We start from the raw sequence: 17,294 nt of genomic DNA, 5'->3' as shown, positions 1-17,294 counted from the left end.
ATCATCTCTGGACTTTCAGAATGTTCTAGACATATCTCCATCTACTCTAACCTCCCCAGAGCGGGTGGTGTTAAGGCTGCACACCTCTGAGATGCCACTGATACCCAGAGAAGGGAGGGAGAAGCTTGCAGTTCTCCACGGGAAGCATCAGATCTCAGAGAACAGGCGAGCCTTAGAAAAACTCACTGAGGTTTTCTGCACCTACATTATAGAACAGGTTGGTAGGAGAGCTCTCCACACAAGTTCCAAATATTAAATGACACTTTTGGTTGAAACATGGAGTCTGGGGACTTCAGTGGAATAAACGTTTTGTTAGCACCTGCCATTATTACTGATGTGGGTGCTGCCGCTCCTGTTCCAACAGTTGGCATCAACTTTTCAAATAAATATGTTCTCTTTTGTAGTATGAGTGAAGCAGTATTTATCTAGATATTTCCTGACCCACAGACATTGAATTTAGTCCCTTATTTATTGTCATCAATATTGCTGTTGGAAGCCAGGCATGGTGGTACACATCTAATACCAGCATTTGATAGGCTGAAATAGAAGGATTTGGATTTGATTCCAGCATCCACATGGTAGCTCACCGCCATCTATAACTTCTCTTCTGAACTCTGTGGGTACCAAGCACACATGTAGTGCACATACATACATACATGAAGGAAAACACTCATACACATAAAATAAAACAAATAAGTCTAGAAAAAAGATTTTGTCAGAGATTTTTGCAGGGCAGTTAGGCAAGTAGACATAATGACAACCATATTGGAAAGAAGCAAAATTTGTATTTGCAGATTTGTTAACCATTAAGGAAACAAACTAAAGGTAAATTGAGCTTGTCAAACTAACAGATGATCTCGGGATGGTTGCCAGGTCACAGATCAATGGACAAAGATCACCTCTGTTTCCAAGCACTAACAACGAACTCCACCGGGGGCCATTCTCTTTCATTGTTGTGGGTTGGAAACCACAGCTGTGCCAGTGTCGGCCTGTAGAATCCTCTTTTGTCCAGGGCTTCTCTGAATGTTCAGGTAGGTCCTTATGTGCCTGGGGACATGCTATTCCTCAGGACTCAGGCCATTGTCTGCGCTGAGCCCTGGGCCTGAAAGCATTTTTCCTAGCCCTGTTTCATCTCTGTTGTTGAAAACTCAGACAGCTATATGTGAAGCATGGAAACCATGGGCAAGACATCTTAAGTATCCCACGGTCATGAATGTATACACAGGGAAGATGCTGATGAACAGGAGATGTTTTATTTTGCCTTACCAACAAGACCAATTTAATTTCTTCACTAGAGATTTAGGCCCCATGAACTAAAGAGAATTTGAGCTCATTTTCGATGAGCACTCATGTTTAAATTTATTTGTTTTGAAGCCTGGAACTCACTGTGTGGACTAGGTTGACTTTGAACTCACAGAGATCTGCCAGCTTCTGCCTCCTGAATGATGGGATTAAAGGTGTACAATAAGCCAATACGAATAGAAGTCACTTGGAGAACTATGTAAACATGTGATACAGTATATATTCAAAAGTAGCATACAGAAGTATGTAATTTAAGATGATGTGACCCTTAGGTTGAAATCATAATCATGAAACAAAGTAATATAGCAAAAATTCACCAATTTGTTTTAAAGTTTTGAATTTAAATGTGGAATGGAATGAAATAAAGATCACCTGTATACTTGGTGAAGCTGTAAAACCTTTTGCTTGAATAATTTCTTTTTTAACCTTTTATTATTGTTGTTGATGTTGGTTGGGTTTTTGTTGTTGTTTGTTTGTTTGTTTGGTTGGTTGTTTTTGTTTTTGTTTTTTTGAGAGTGTTTCTCTGTGTAGCACTGGCTGTCCTGGAGCTCATTTTTTAGACCACAGAGATCCTCCTGCCTCTGCCTTCTGAGTGCTGGGATTAAAGGCGTGTGCCACCACTGTTCTGCTTGAATTATTTATGTTGATTTTTTCATACAATATATTCTAATCAAACTTTCCCCCATTCTCAGATTCTCCCAACCAATTCCCTCTTTAAAAAACGAACAGGAAAAAAAAAGCCCACATAAAGCAATATGAGACAAAAAGTCTACACAATGTCACCCAGTTCATTCTGCGTTGGCTGACTGCCTGGGCACAGGGCCGCCCTGAAGTGTGGTTAATATACCCAGACTCCACTGGAGAAAACAGTTTTCCTTTGCATGCGGGTATTGATTGCTTCTTGGTAGAGCAGGAGCCTGGGTTCACGTCCCCCTCTCAGGACTAAGGACCCGTGGCTTGAACCTACTCAAGTCATGCGTGAATCTGTGCAGATACTGTGTGTGCCGCCACAGTCTGTGAGTTCATGTGTGCAGCAGCCCTGCTGTGTCTGGAGAACACTGTTTCCTTGGAGTCATCCATCACCTCTGGCCCTTACACTCTTTTTTTTTTTTTTTTTTTTTTTTTAGCCCTGAGAAGAGGGGTTTGATGAAAACATCCCATTTAGTACTGAATGCTCCAAAGTCTTCCACTCTCTGCATATTGTCCAGCTGTGCCCCTTGAATTTTGAAATTTAACTCCTTAATTTCAAGCCATTTTGATAATTAACTTTTTTTTTTAGTTTTTAGTTTTTTTGTTTTGTTTTGTTTTTTAGTTTTTTGAGACAGCGTTTCTCCGTGTAACAGTCCTGGCTATCCTGAAACTCGTTTTGTAGACCAGGCTGGCCTTGAACTCAGAGATTGGCTTGCTTCTGCTTCCTAAGTACTGGGGATGATTAACTGAGTGTTCATATAGTAACTAGAACTTGCTTGACACAATGACCTTGAATAATATCCTTGTTCTGAAGGAAAGAAATGCCCATATGGTTAAACTAAAAGCTGCCCACTCCATGTTGTAGTTTTAGCAATATTCCTTTTTAGGCTGTCCCCCCCCCCATTTCTTAAAATACTGTGACTGAATTGAATTGGAAATAATTTTTAAAGGTTTATTGGTTTTTTATTTTTCTGTATAAGTATTTTGCCAGCAAGCATGTTTGTGTAATGTGTGTGCAGTGTTCACAGAAGCCAGAAGAGGCATCAGATCCTCTGTGGAGTTACGGAGGGCTGTGAGCTGCCATGTGGGTTCTGGGACTCAAAATCTGGGTCCTCTGGAAGAGCAGTCAGTGCTCTTAACCGCTGAGCCATCTCTCCAGCCTCTGGAAATAATTTTTTTTTGTATTAGCTGCATTAATGCGTCTCCTGGGGACAATGCAGAGTAAAGGCGAGTTCTCTGAAACAGATGTTTGCTGACGGTCTTAGTTCGGGTTTCTACTGCTGTGATAAAACATCATGACCAAAAGCAACTTGGGGAGGGAAGGGTTTGTTTTATCTTACAGATTATAGTCCATCACCCAGGGAATTCAGGGTAGGAACTCAAGGCAGGAACTGAATGAAAGGTTGCCCTTCATCAAGAGCAGAAAATACAAACACACACACACACACACACACACACACACGCACGCACGCACGCACGCACGCACGCACGCACGCGGCACACCACACACAGTTTCTCCTAGGTCTTGAGCTCACCTAGGAAAACACACACTCCAGCACCAAACAGAAGAGGGCGCCATGACTCAGACAGAAGACCCAGCAACATAGATTTTGCTAGCTATAGGCGGCAGAGCCCTCCAGTGTTGCCAAAGGGAAGAGAAACAAAAGAGACACCACCCTGAGTGTGACAGGGACACCTACCTGTGAAAGGCGATCGTCGGCTGAGTGTGGTGCCTCACGCCTGTGATCTCAACAACACTTAGGAGGCTGAGTGAGGAAAGAGGATGGCAGCGAGATCAGGCCATTGGCTGGGCTATAGTTCTGTGAGGGTAGCTTGGACTACGGCGTGAAAGTCTGCCTTAAAATAACAGGAGTCAAGTCTAGCACCAGATGGTGAGGGCTGTTCATCTGTAGGTGAGTGTTCCAGGCTCCAAGACCTGCCTTATGCACTCGGGTGGGGTACACAGAGTGTGTTTTGCATGCCTCTCCCCATGTCACAGAGCAGGAACGCTTCTTCACCCAGTGTTCGTTCAAACAGGGTAGTCACACTTACCAAGCTCAAAGGTGAAGAAAAGTACTTAGTATGCCCCTGGCCTTTGGATGAATGCACAGTGTGCTTGTAAGGACACACACAGTCTCTCTATCTATCTATCTATCTATCTATCTATCTATCTATCTATCTATCTGGTCTTGCTGTGGGAAAGTAATTCATAGTAACCTGATCTGGGTGTAAATAACGTTTGTCAAAATCAAAGCAGTGGTATATTTGACTCTAACGGAAATGTGGTTCAGTCCTTTTCTGTGAGCATAAAAACCGGGGGAGTAGAACACAGAACAGCTGCTGAAAGATTTAAGTTTTCGTTCCTGTTTAACTGGGAGAATCCCTGGACGATGCTGGAAACGGGCTCTTGTGAGTTGCTCAAAGGCAGCGATCCCATCCAGAGTCTGGGCGGGACTCTGAGCTCCCCGGGCCCACTGGCGGCAGATGAGCTGGACGCAAAAGATCGCCGGGTAGAACGGCGATATGCCGTGACTCGGATTCGAACCGAGGTTGCTGCGGCCACAACGCAGAGTACTAACCACTATACGATCACGGCGAGCCACCGACCGAGCGGTGAGGACGCTGCTGGCGCTGACGCAGTTGACTGAGCCTCAGTCCCGATCCGCCCAGACGTGCCCTGCTCTCTGTCTGTTCCCGCCGGAGCCCCAGTGGGGCGCAGCCCAGCGCCGGCGCGGACGGGTCTCTGCAGGTTTTCGGAACCTCCTGCCCCGCAGAAGGGATTTCTTCCTGGTGCGTTGGGAGCGGCGCGGAGGGCACGCGTCTGCGCCTCGGTCGAGTGGTGAGAGCAGCTGCTGACTGTGGAATCAAGGTAGAGAGTTCAGGTTGACCCGATATTCCAGTGCAGAGCGGGCATAGTAACTCACACCCGTAATCCCAGCGCTCGGGAGGTAAAAGGCAACAGGATCAGGAGTTGAAGGTCATCCTCGGGTACAAAGTGAGTGCCAGGGAGGAGTCTGGCATACTGTCAAGAAAGAGAAAGAGGAGGGAGGAGGAGGAAGAGGAGGCGGAAGCAGCAGCCACTAAATCAAAAGGCCGCCACAAAGACCGGGGTGAGTGTGAGGGCGGCCGATGCCGTTAGGACGGCAAACTAATTATAAATCACCATCAGAGCCTGTGCTAGGAAGTGTCATCGACCCAGGCTGTAGTCACCGGAGAGGAGGGACCCTCAATTAGGAAAGTGCCTCCGTGAGGCTGGGCTGTAGGCAGACCTGTAGGGCATTTTCTTCATTAGTGATGGACGCGGGAGAGCGCGGCCCGTTGTGGTCCCAGGCTCTATAAGAAAGCAGGCTGGGCAAGCCGAGCTCAGTACGCAGCACCCGTGCGCGGCCTCTGCACCAGCTCCGGCCTCCAGGTTCCTGCCCTGTGTGCGCTCCTGACTTCCTTCGAGGATGGACTACAGTGTGGAAGTGTAAGCCAGATAAACCCTTCCCTCCTCCAGTTGCTTCGGTCACGGTGTTACATCGGAGCAATAGAAACCGTGACTAAAACAGCCGCACTGGACAAGCTGGGCCTGGGCTGTCCAGGAAAACCCAAACGGTCTCTACCTGAAGCTTCTCTAAGACCTGGACCGCGTGGGTGTTGGGTTCCGAGGGACAAGAGAGGCGTCCCTAGGAGGACCCAGCCTTCCCCTGGTCTTCCAGGCGCTGACCCTGACAAGGGAGAGGAGCCACTGTAGCCCAACCAAGAGGTCCTGATGTGTGGGAATTGCTCTCCAAGGATGGCGCACATGACAACGGGCAGGACTCCGGAGTGGGAAGATGCTAGGTAGGGAGTTTATAGGAAGGAACAGTCACTGTTGTCCCAACTTTTGAGTGCTTGGGAGGTTTCGTTTTCCTTCTCTGAGAAAGAACAGTTGGAACTAATGTCCCCCACTTCCCCCCTCTCAACCCCGCAAAGACCTCTCTGGATGAGCCCACAAGAACGTGCTTATTGGAAGTCTTCTGTGGTCTTCTGAGTCCAAGGCAGGGCTCCTGTGCCTCGGAGCAGTGCTGAAGGAGGACCGTGGAAATGAGAGGCTGCTAAAAAGATATCCCCTGACCGGGAATCGAACCCGGGCCGCGGCGGTGAAAGCGCCGAATCCTAGCCACTAGACCACCAGGGATGTACAAAGTGCTCTCCATTGACCTCTTGAAGGAAACTCCCAGGAGGAAACCCTACTCGCTTTCCAAGGCGGCGGGCGAGCCAAGCTCTGAGCCCGCTCCTCTGGTCCAGGCCATCATCTTCTCTCCCCTTTACAGCCTGGGGAATGGTCAGCCTCTGAAACCAGCAGACAGGACAGCGCATGGGACCCCACTCCACTCCAGCCCTCGCACCAAGCGCGCCAGGATGGCGCATCTCTCTCTTCCTCTGAGCTCCGGGTTCCTGGAGGGTAAACTGTCGGGTTGACTCAGCGTGCGGCGAGCCAGCGAGTCCTCCAGGTCCAGCTGTGCTCCAGCTGTGCTCAGGGTGAGATCAAGGCGAATGTCCTTCAGGAGGAAGACTCTCGATTTTCAGATCCTGGAGGGATTTAGGCGGAGGGGAAGGGCTCGGGCTGCAGCGTCCTGGTCTCTGTCTCTAAGCCACGTGGATTCCCCGGATCGTGGGAAGCTGCGGGTGGAAAACCCTGTGTGTTTGTGACCGCAGGTCCTGTTGCCCTCCTCCACCCTCGCCTCTGCACACTCCTCTCCCTACCTGGCTCCTTTCCCCGTCTCTTCCTTTCAGATTTTTTTTTTTTTTTAAGACAGGGTCTTGAGACCGCACCTCCGGCCGCGTTCCGTCGCTTTTCGTTCCCATTTCCTTTCCTTTTGCCTCCTCTGTCTTCCTTCCATGTCTCTTTCATAGAATTGACTCAAGAGAATGGTGAAGAGACGGTGCCTCGCGCCTTTAACGCCAGCAGAGAAGCCCTCGAGGCGGCTGTCTGGTCCTCACTTAGCCTGTGACCAAGCCTCACTTGGTCAGCGCAGTGAGTTCTAGGCCAGCCAGGGTTACACGCTGACAAACAAAAACACAGCTCTGCGATTCAACACAAGCTCGGGATGTCAGCCAGGAATAACTATTTCGGAAGAAACAAAAATATTGCCCAGCAATTCAACACAAACTCGAGATGTCAGCCAGGAACAACTATTTCGGAAGAGACTGTAAATAAGGACCCAGTGATGACTATTTAGTCTCCCAAAGTGGATGAGCCTCGCGCTCCCCTGGGCTCTTCCTAGGCGCTGGGATCCGACACCACCCCGACATCACCAGGCTGCCCGGAGCTCCAAGCCGACGGGGGCTCCACCCGGGCCCCCAACAGGACTGGGCAAGGAAACCGCGTGCGCTTTGGGGTCTTATCCTTCGCAGATCCAGAGCACTCGAGTGGGTGCTGAGTCTGGGGTGGGGTGGGGCGGGGGACCTTGGCGCCGCTCCCGGCCTGGGCAGCGATCATGGAAAAGGCTGAGGGTCGGGTCCTGGCTCTCAGAGAGGAGGGGCGGGTGGGAGTGGGGAGGAGGAAGAGGGGAGCGCAACGCGAGGATAGAACTCGGCAGGAACCGGTGGAGCCTGAACCCCAGACGTGAGGAGATCGGTGGCTGGCGAGCCTTCGAGAGTGGGTTTCTGTGGGTGCGGAAGGCTAGCGAGAGGAGGGCAGAAGGGCCAGCAGGTGAAGGAGCGACGGAGCCCCTGACCTGTCTGGACTTTTAAACTCACGAACTGCACGCGGTCCATGCTTGCCCAGGTGCCCGGATCCGCAAGATCTTGCGGAGCTCCTAGTAATTTGCGTGTTGACGCTGCAACTGCTGTTGGAATCCGAGACGTGGAATGGGCTTCCACCGAGCGACTGCGCTTTTCTGTCACCTCCCAACCCCCAGTCCACTTACCGGCGACCACAGCGCAAGCCTTGCCTAGGACTACCGAGGCAGAAGAACGAAAATGTAAACTGCGCACACCCAAGGCCCAGGAAACAGGAGAATTTGGTTTTGTCTCTCTGTCTCGCTGCAAAGTGCTTTAATGCCATGGTGTGGCCAGGTCCGGTTTTGGGGTATTGGTATTGTTTTCGTTTTGTTATCTCAGATACTTTGAGCGGTATTCGATTTCTAGGCCAAGTTAAAAATGAGATCGGAGTTCTCACTCAGTAGGGTATTTTAAATACTCTTGATCAATACACGAAAATTAAACGTCAAGGCATTTCCCAACTGTTTTTTTCTCACAGTGAGCGAATGATTGAAGTATAATTCATACAGATTGAAAGGCACAGAATTAGTTTAGCCTGGTGAATTTTGACAAAGCGACCCATCATCTCCTAGTTCAGATCATTGATTTTCAACAGCCCAGAAAGTCCCGGTCCTTTCTGGTCATCCCGACCGCAAGTCCCGTTATACAATCGTCTTCTGTTATCTCTGCCCAGAATGAACTTTTCTGACTCTTAAAATCCACATACAGGAGCATCATAACTTTTGTCAGGGGGGTTGCGTTTTGAAGGCAACACCTTTCTTATTACAGCCATGTATTTGCTGCAGGAGTGACTGGTTGCGGGGGGGGGGGGGGGGGTGAGCATTTTTCCAAAGCCTGTGTTCAGGTCCTGAGACGGAGAAGGGGCGACCGCGGGAAGAAATGAATTGTCCGACCACCACATGAGTTTCACCGAAGCGACCGGCCCGAATAGCTCTTGCCGTCTTTATTTACACTTCAAAAAGAAGCACGTTTTTCCATACTAACCAACAAGATTTTCCCATCCTCCAATCTTAACCTTTGGCAAAAATGATTATGTCAAATATGTTTTCCCCCCAACTTTTACATCAAAACATTTTTTTTTTTTTACCTTTTAGAGCTTTATTGGGAGAGAGGGGGGAGAGGGGGAAAGAGAGAGAGGACAGACAAGGAGAGAGCAGAAAGAGGGAGGGCGCACAGAGGGCCCACCCGCTTTTTAGGGTGGACGTCCTCGCAGACATCAAAACATCTTTAAACCCCAAACAACACTCGCCATTTTGCTAGCTTGGCCAATTATCAAGCCAGGAACAGCCTGTCTTTACAAAACTAGATGATAACAAACGTGGACACACATTTTTAAGAACAGTATCGTTCAAAACTTAAAGCATTTTTACAGAAATAGGAGTGATCTGCCTCCGATCCTGTCAGCACTAAATAAGGACAGCTTCTGGGGTCTGGAGTGACAGCTGGCTTCCCCAGAAGAGAAACCCGAGAAGCATCAGCTCCCAGTGAATTTTAGAGGGGAAATGTTCGAGAAAAAAATGGAGTTTCCAGGAATGATCACATCTGTCCCCATGTGTGACTGACAAAAACCACCAAGAGAATCATAAATATTGGGAGAGAAGAGTGTGCAGGCCGCGTGGTCCCAGCAGTATTGTGTGCTGTTCTGAAGTCCCCTGGTCCTTGCCCAGTGAGACTGTCCCTTTAGGCTTTTCCTCATCTGGAGACCAGTTGACAGTATGGACAAGCACTCATACACTGGTCTGAAACTAGACTGCATGGCTCCCGACATGAATGTACCAATATCAACAGACAACTAGCTATGTCTTGTGGCCACCGAGAACATGACTGGTTTGTCCTAGTTAGTATTTTTGACACAAGCTAGAGTTATCTGAGAAGAAGAACCTCAATCAGGAAAATGCCTCAGAGGGATGTGGTGGGTGCCAACACACCTTTCATCCCAGCACTCGGAAGGTAGAGGAAGGTGAATCTCTGTGAGTTGTGAGTTCCAGAACAGCTGGGGCTGCCTAGTGAGACCCTGTCTCAGATAGATAGATAGATAGATAGATAGATAGATAGATAGATAGATAGATAGAATAAAAAGCAAAAGAAAGAATGAAAAGTAAGCCAGCTGAGCAAGTCCTGGTTCTCCATAGTCCTGCTTTGGCTTCCTTCGATGAGATCCAGCCTTTAGAAAATATGACACATGAATATATGCATAGGCTTGAGTCTGGAAGGCTTAAGGAGGCCTGGGTCAGAGCTTTCCCATCTCAAGGAGCACTTCATTCTCCCACGGAGCAAGCTTACACTGTCTTCAGATCGCTCTCAGGGAGGCAAACACCTGATTGAACAGACCCTCTCTACTCTACGCACGGGAATTTCTGAAGCTGGATCTCTCAGATCCCCTTAAAGTGTCCAACAGGGACCAGTTAGACAGTACTGCCCTGGGTTTGCCTCACAAACTGTTTTAGTCCAAAGACCTGCTTCAGTGGGGGTGGAGGCTGGCATTCCGGTCCCAAAGAGGATGTGTGGAGAGGGGGAGGGGCAGGAGGAGGAGACAGACGTCATCTGAGGGTGATTCAGGATGGCTGCCAGCAGCATTTAATTGAAATAAGACTACACCCTTTATTACTCTATAGCTGTGCACAGGATTAAACAGGCGATGAGGGGCGTGAGAGCTGGGGTCTGGTTTGAAATCAGGGATTGAGGAAGCTAGCCTTGACCTTGACAACAGGCACCAGATATATGTTAATGAAAGGGCCACAAGTTCCCCTGGCCAGATAAGGAGAACTGCTTTAGCAAGCAGGAACTTTCCTAGTCTTAGTATTGGGTCTGTTCCCTTCATGACGCTCCCCAAAGGGAAGGTCCTGATGTTGTACTCTTCCCATTATACCGTATCATTCTGATTTCTCTATGTTTATTAACTGATCTCTTGCCGTTAAGGGCCTCAGGTTCTGGGTCTGAATTGTAGGCAATTCATCCTTGGGATCAGGTGTATCTAGTAAAAATCTCTAACTTAACTATTCTTGGTGTAATTAGGGGGGTCACAATGGTTCCATGGTGGCAGGGATTTTTTTTCCCAAAGAATTATTTTGTTTAGAGAGGCTGCCATTGTACACATTTTTATCCTTTGCCAAAGCCCACACAAAATTTCCCAAAGGGAAAGGCATTAATATTGAGAATCACTGAAAATGAAAGTATAAAGGTGCTGGAGAAGTGTGGTCTGCAATGTGGAAATGCTGGAACTTTGTCAAGCAGCAATGGTTACATGTGGTCCATGTCATTTTAGGAGACTGAAATCAAACTGAACTAGACCTGATCATCTGTTTTCTAGAAGCAGGCAGTGGCAACACTGAGGATGAAATCATTCCTCAGCTGAAGATAGAGTCTGTCTCCTCGGGAGGGGGGGGGGGCGGGGCAGCTGCAGCTATCCACGTCCTGCTCTGAAACTTCTCAGGGTCATGAGATGTTAATAAAAATGTGTGTGTCATAGAATGCAGCTGAATGGCTGGTAGAAGTCTAATAATTCAGTTGATAAACATCCCAAGCATTAAGTTGCATCTTCTATATGTACCGAAGGTGGTCACGATTCTTTGTAGGAGTAGATCTTTATGAGAGGAAGAGGAGCAAATTCTTTAAGAGATAAAGGAGTTTATTAGAGAAGATAATAGATGCCACTCAGGCAACACACTTTTAGGCAAGCTCCAGTGTGCTCCTGTGTCTTAGATTTTGAGTGGAGATTATTGCATCAGTGGTTTGTGTAGTGGGTCCAGCCGTGTTCTGGATCTCTGCTCGGTCCACTTCCACCTTTCAGGGTCCTGGAACCCAGAGAGCACTGGCCCATCCAGCTCTCAGGTCTCCAGGCGCCTCCACTGGCCCCGCCTCGTAGGCGTGACAGTTGCCAGAGTCTCAATGGGGGTTGGAACTTCCAGATGCAAGCTGGAAGCTACCCACTACAGGTTTGTTAAAAAACTTTAGACAACTTTTTATTTTGATGTCCTGTTGGCTCAGTAATGCTCAAGATACCAATTGTTTTTGACAAAATAAATTTACTGAACTTGGGCTAAAATAAAAAAAAAAATTAGATTGGAGCTGAGCTCATGCCTTTTATCCCAGCACTCAGAAACCAGGAAGGTGGATCGCTATGAATTCGAGATCAGCCTGGTCTACTTAGGAATTCCAGATTAGCTAGGGCTACATAGTGAAATCCTATCTCAAAAAACAAAATGAACCAACAAACAAAAAGAATTCAGATTGGTAGAGACAGGAAAGCGAGCTGTCTTTGACAACAAAGGGACCAATCCCAAGTGAAGAATAGACACAAGGCAGCTCGTGGCAGGATGAATCTGGAAATGCTTTAGGACTGGGTCCTCCCTCTCCATGAAAACTACAGCTGCTAGCATGAAAGTGATAGGGTTTGGCAGGCTGCCTCAGAGTCAGTGTGCTGGCCAGGTGTGCTGTGCATCCTGGAATCCCGGATGGCCGGCTCTCCAGTTGGAACCAGCCTGAACTATGTTACAAGACCCCGTTGCAATAATAATAAAGAATCAAATCAAGTTTATTTACAAATGGACAAGACAGTCTTGTGTCCTCTTGGCCTGATATTTCCTGGTACCTGGTCTGCTTTATCTTTCGTTATTTCAACTTTCCCAAGTACGTTCCATAACTTCATTTATACTAGGAATCCATATTACTTTCCAGAGTTGAACCAAAGTTAGCAACTTTTGCTCCTTCACAAGCACAGAAAAACCTAAGTGGCATGTTCAAAAGCAAGGAATTGGTCTTTTAAATGAGTAAGCACTGAGAGACCAGGAGGCCTTGGGAACTCTTCTTCAGTTCCTGGGACAGACATTGCTCAAGCTTCCCAACTTCTGAGGGTGACTGATAACGTGTATTACATTGGTTAGGTGTCAAAGACACACATCAATCAGTGTGACTTAGTGTCTGTGAAAAATAGTACAGGTATTCAGCGTGCCAGGTGAGCTGCCATGTAATTAAGAACTGCATATGGGAATCATGTATTAGGTGATTCCTAGAAAAATGTATGTAGAAATTGCTGGTAAGTTGATGGAATCACTATGCTCTCCAGAATAATAAGATAAACTCCCCCCCCCCCAAGGTTTCTCTTTGTAGCTTTGGTGCTTTTTCCTGGAACTCACTCTGTAGCCCAGGCTGGCCTCAAACTCACAGAGATCCACCTGCCTCTGCCTCCTGAGTGCTGGGATTAAAGGCGTGCGCCACCACCGCCCGATGCAAAATAATCTTGGTTTAAGTGATTTTGATTTTAAATACAAAGTATATTTGACCTACCTGACTCATAATTTTAATATTATATAAATTTAAATCTTCATTGAAAGTATGAATTGAAGCCCCCCCCCCAAAAAAAAAAAAGCTGTGCCTGTGTTAAAGGTCCTATGACTGACTGATGAGAATGCTCAGATTGCACAGACCCAGAACATTGCAGGTCCAAGCCAAGTTACTCTGGGCTATCTCTTTAGCCTCTCCCTTAAAAATCATTTATTGCCTGGCACTATGTATGATCTGATATCCTTGTGACTGGCAGGTAAAATCGTTTTGGGAATGTATAAGCAGATTCCCATCTTTCACCGGTCCTGTGCTGAGCACATCATCAGACAGAATTTGGGGCCTAGAGAGACACTTTCTTCCTCGCTGTAACCCACCTACCTGATGTTGGGCAAGAACCCTGATTTTGTGACTTTCTTCATTTGGTCATTATAAATACTTCATGAAACTGTTACTACACTGGGACATGGTGCCCGGAGTGACTGAAATCTGTATCCCTGCCCCATGCCGCAGTCAGATTAAACTACCTCTCACTGCCTAAGAGCTGTGTTTTTGGCATCAACAAAACTAAAATATTCACCGATTTGTTTTGCTTCTTCAGGGGAGCGGGAGGTTGAGGGTTCAAGCCAGGACCTCACACATACCAAACATGTGTTCCACCACTGACACACACACCCAGCTTACCTTTGACAGGTAAAACTGATACCGAAAATTTAGCAAGTTCAGCATAATCAGGAATTTGAGATAATTGGAAATAAGGCCAGGGCTTCTGTAAGCTATGATACAATGCCACCAACAAGTTCTACAAAATTAGGAAATCTAGAAATCACAATAGGATAGATCCTAGGCCAGCATCATGACAATGGTATGGTGCAGCCAAAGAGTCATTTAATTGAAACTAGAACACAGATTCACACCATCAAGTATTAAATTTTTTGAAGTGTTTAGAGAAGCTAAAAATATATCTTTACTATCAACTTGCTTTATTGTTTTCTTTTTTTTTTTTTTTTTTTTTTTAGTTTTGGTGCCTGTCCTGGATCTTGCTCTGTAGAACAGGCTGGCCTCGAACTCTGCCCTCAAGTGCTGGGATTAAAGGTGTGCGCCACCACCTATTGTTTTCTTAGTATGAGTGCTAAGGGGCATCTCAGATGCATCTTGCCTGGAGTTAGAGCAGTTGTGAGCTGCCTATATAGATGCTGAGAACTGACCTTGGGACCTCTGCAAGAGCAGCTCTTGCTCTTAACTGCTGAGCCATCTCTCCAGCTCCCCTTTCTTTTCTTACAGATGACACCCAGGTCCCCAAAGTTAGAGACTGGGCGAGGATGGTCACGCAAAGGGGAAAGGCTCACCAGTGACAGCCTTGGGCTCCACTCAGACCCTGGAAACAGAAGCATGTTAAGTGTACATCCAGGAGAGGAACTTGAAAAACCTGCCACACATCTGCCTGCCTGGACACAAACAAGAGATGAGATCAGTTCAAGGTCAGGCCAGGACAAATCAAAAGGGCAGCCCCTAACCAGACAATTCTAGAAACCTTATTCCCCTTCTTTTATTCATTTTCCACTTTCTGTTACTCTGCCAACAATGGAAGAAGGCTCTTGGGTTTTTTTTTTTTTTTTCCCCGAAACAAGGTCTCTCTACATAGCCCTGGGTGTCCTGAAACTCACTCTGTAAACCAGTCTGGCCTCAAACTCCCATATTTCTGCCTGGTCTGACTCCCAAGTGCTGGGATCAAAGGTGTGCACCACCACGCTGGCTCTGTCCACACCTCTTAGCCCTGCCAGAAAACCACAGTACACACAGAGGCAGGAAGGAGCAGAGGGCAAACGTCGATTCCCTGAGGTCTCCCTTTACATGGGATGTGGTAGAGCTCATGATGATCCAAGACCCCACTGGAGGGCAAGATCTGATGGCACACATCTGTCTTGGCACCCGGAAGGTGGGGAAGGAGTTGAGGGTCATCCTCAGCTACATAGTGAGTTCCAGGGCAGCCCAGGATACACAAGGCACATCCAGAGCAACCAGGGAGAGCAGGGAGGGCTAACGCTATCAAGATGGCAAAATGAGGACATTCAGGGCTACAAACCTGAGTTGGACAAGCTTGGCCTGGGCTGTCCAGGAAAACCCAAATGGCCTCTACCTGAAGCTTCTCTAAGACCTGGACCACGACGGTGTTGGGTTCCGAAGGACAAGAGGGGCTTCCCTAGGAGGACCCAGCCTTCCCCCGGTCTTCCAGGCGCTGACCCTGACAAGGGAGAGGAGCCACTGTACCCCAACCAAGAGGTCCTGATGTGTGGGAATTGCTCTCCAAGGATGGCGCACATAACAATGGGCAGGACTCCGGAGTGGGAAGATGCTAAGTCGGGAGTTTATGGGAAGGAACAGTCACTGTCGTCCCAACTTTTGAGTGCTTCCGAGGTTTTGTTTTTCTCCTCTGAGAAAGAACAGTTGGAACTAATGTCCCCCACTACACCCTCTCAATCACCTTTATCTCGAACTCATCCAAGACCTCTCTGGATGAGCCCACAAGAATGTCCTTATTGGAAGTCTTCTGGGGTCTTCTGAGTCCAAGGCAGGGCTGAAGGAGGACGGCGGAAATGAGAGGCTGCTAAAAAGATATTCCCTGACCGGGAATCGAACCCGGGCCGCGGCGGTGAAAGCGCCGAATCCTAGCCACTAGACCACCAGGGATGTACAAAATGTTTTCCATTGACCTCTTGAAGGAAACTCCCAGGAGGAAACCCTACTCGCTTTCCAAGGCGGCGGGCGAGCCAAGCTCTGAGCCCGCTCCTCCGGTCCAGGCCATCATCTTCTCTCCCCTCTACAGCCTGGGGAATGGTCAGCCTCTGAAACCAGCAGACAGGAGAGCGCATGGGACCCCACTCCACTCCAGCCCTCGCACCAAGTGCGCCAGGATGGCGCATCTCTCTCTTCCTCTGAGCTCCGGGTTCCAACTGTCGGGTTGGCTCGCACGCGGGGAGCCGGCGAGTCCTCCTGGTCCCCATCACGGGAACCGGCTCCCGGGACGCTCCCGCAGGGAGGGGCTGCTTTTCCTCCCCTCCCTCCTCCACCACCCCAGCGGACACGCACCCGAAGACCTCCAGGGACTGACCGGGGTCGTCTCTCCCACTGTGCTGGTTTCTCTGCGGCTCCAGTCAGCCCGCCCTGCAGCTGTGCTCCAGCTGTGGTCAGGGTGAGATCAAGGCGAATGGACTTCAGGAGGAAGACTCTTGATTTTCAGACCCTGTTCAGCCTGGGTGGATTTAGGCGGAGGTGAAAGTGGTGGGTTTCTGGATCTATCGCTGAGGGGAAGGGCTCGGGGTGCTGCGCCCGGGTTTCTAGCTCACATCACAGCGGGAAGCCAGATGGATCCCAGCGGAGAGCAGATTGCTGGAGGTGAGGAAGGCCTCTGCAACTCATCTCAGTGATCTTCGACCTTCACATTCCCTTTCCTCTCTCATCCTGTCTCTTCTATCTTTGTCTCTTTTAGAAAATTGTTCTATTCTGTTTTCGACACACGTGTCTCTCTGTAGCCCTGACCGGTCTGGAACGCTCCTTGTATACCAAGTTGGTCCTCCAGCTCACCGCGCTCCGCCTTCCTCTGCCTCCCGAGTGTCGTGATTAAAGGCGTGCCCCACCACGGCCCAGAAAGTCGTCTTTTGAGCGACTGTAACTGGTGGGATAGCGAACAAGGTCCTGCCCAGAGAGCTTGGCCAACATGGAAAACTGCTAAGGCGTGAGGAGAACCAGCCGTGCTGCATTGTCACCAGGAGAGTCTTGTGCGCTCTGGCTGCCCGCAAAGCTCCTGCCACTGCTGTCCAAGGTCTTCCAAGGCAGAAAGTGCTCACCAGGGGAAGCATGCGCCAGAGGCCTGACGATCTTTCCAGACCAGGAGACTGTGGCCCCGATGGACCCTGGGTGGGCACCCGAGGAACCCGCCCTTCCTCCTCCTGGCAATACCGTCTCTAGGGACTCCCGCCCTAGCCTGAGGTCCCCACTGTCGCGAGTGTTTCCTGTTCCAGAACGAAGAGGACTCACGCTTGCACCAAGCTTCCCCGCTGACTCCTGGGCTCCCACCGCTGCAGAAGCCACCGGGCCCCAACGTCTGAACCCAGGGTAAGCGCGGCCGCCTATGACTGTGGACCCCGGGCGGCCGTTTGGGGTCCTCGGCGGAGGGGGACCAGATGGGAACTGCGGACGCCGGCGTCCTGGAACTTTTCCACCGATGAGCTCTTCCAGCTGCGAGAACCTCGGACCCCGTCCTATTCCTC

At 48.9% G+C, this 17,294-nt stretch overlaps 3 non-coding genes across 3 annotated transcripts; all 3 read right to left on the bottom strand.

Annotated features, from left to right (window-relative positions):
- Positions 1-4,516: 4,516 nt before the first annotated feature.
- Positions 4,517-4,588, bottom strand: Trnah-gug (transfer RNA histidin (anticodon GUG)). The gene has a single exon. It is a non-coding gene; the product is annotated as a tRNA-His (tRNA).
- Positions 4,589-6,082: 1,494 nt separating this feature from the next.
- On the bottom strand, positions 6,083-6,154 carry Trnae-uuc (transfer RNA glutamic acid (anticodon UUC)). The gene has a single exon. It is a non-coding gene; the product is annotated as a tRNA-Glu (tRNA).
- A 9,488-nt stretch (positions 6,155-15,642) lies between these two features.
- On the bottom strand, positions 15,643-15,714 carry Trnae-uuc (transfer RNA glutamic acid (anticodon UUC)). Its single transcript has one exon. It is a non-coding gene; the product is annotated as a tRNA-Glu (tRNA).
- Positions 15,715-17,294: the final 1,580 nt, after the last annotated feature.

Source organism: Peromyscus maniculatus, chromosome 6, assembly GCF_049852395.1.
Source record: "Peromyscus maniculatus bairdii isolate BWxNUB_F1_BW_parent chromosome 6, HU_Pman_BW_mat_3.1, whole genome shotgun sequence".
Lineage (NCBI taxonomy): Eukaryota > Metazoa > Chordata > Mammalia > Rodentia > Cricetidae > Peromyscus > Peromyscus maniculatus.
This window is presented reverse-complemented; position numbering and strand designations above follow the sequence as displayed.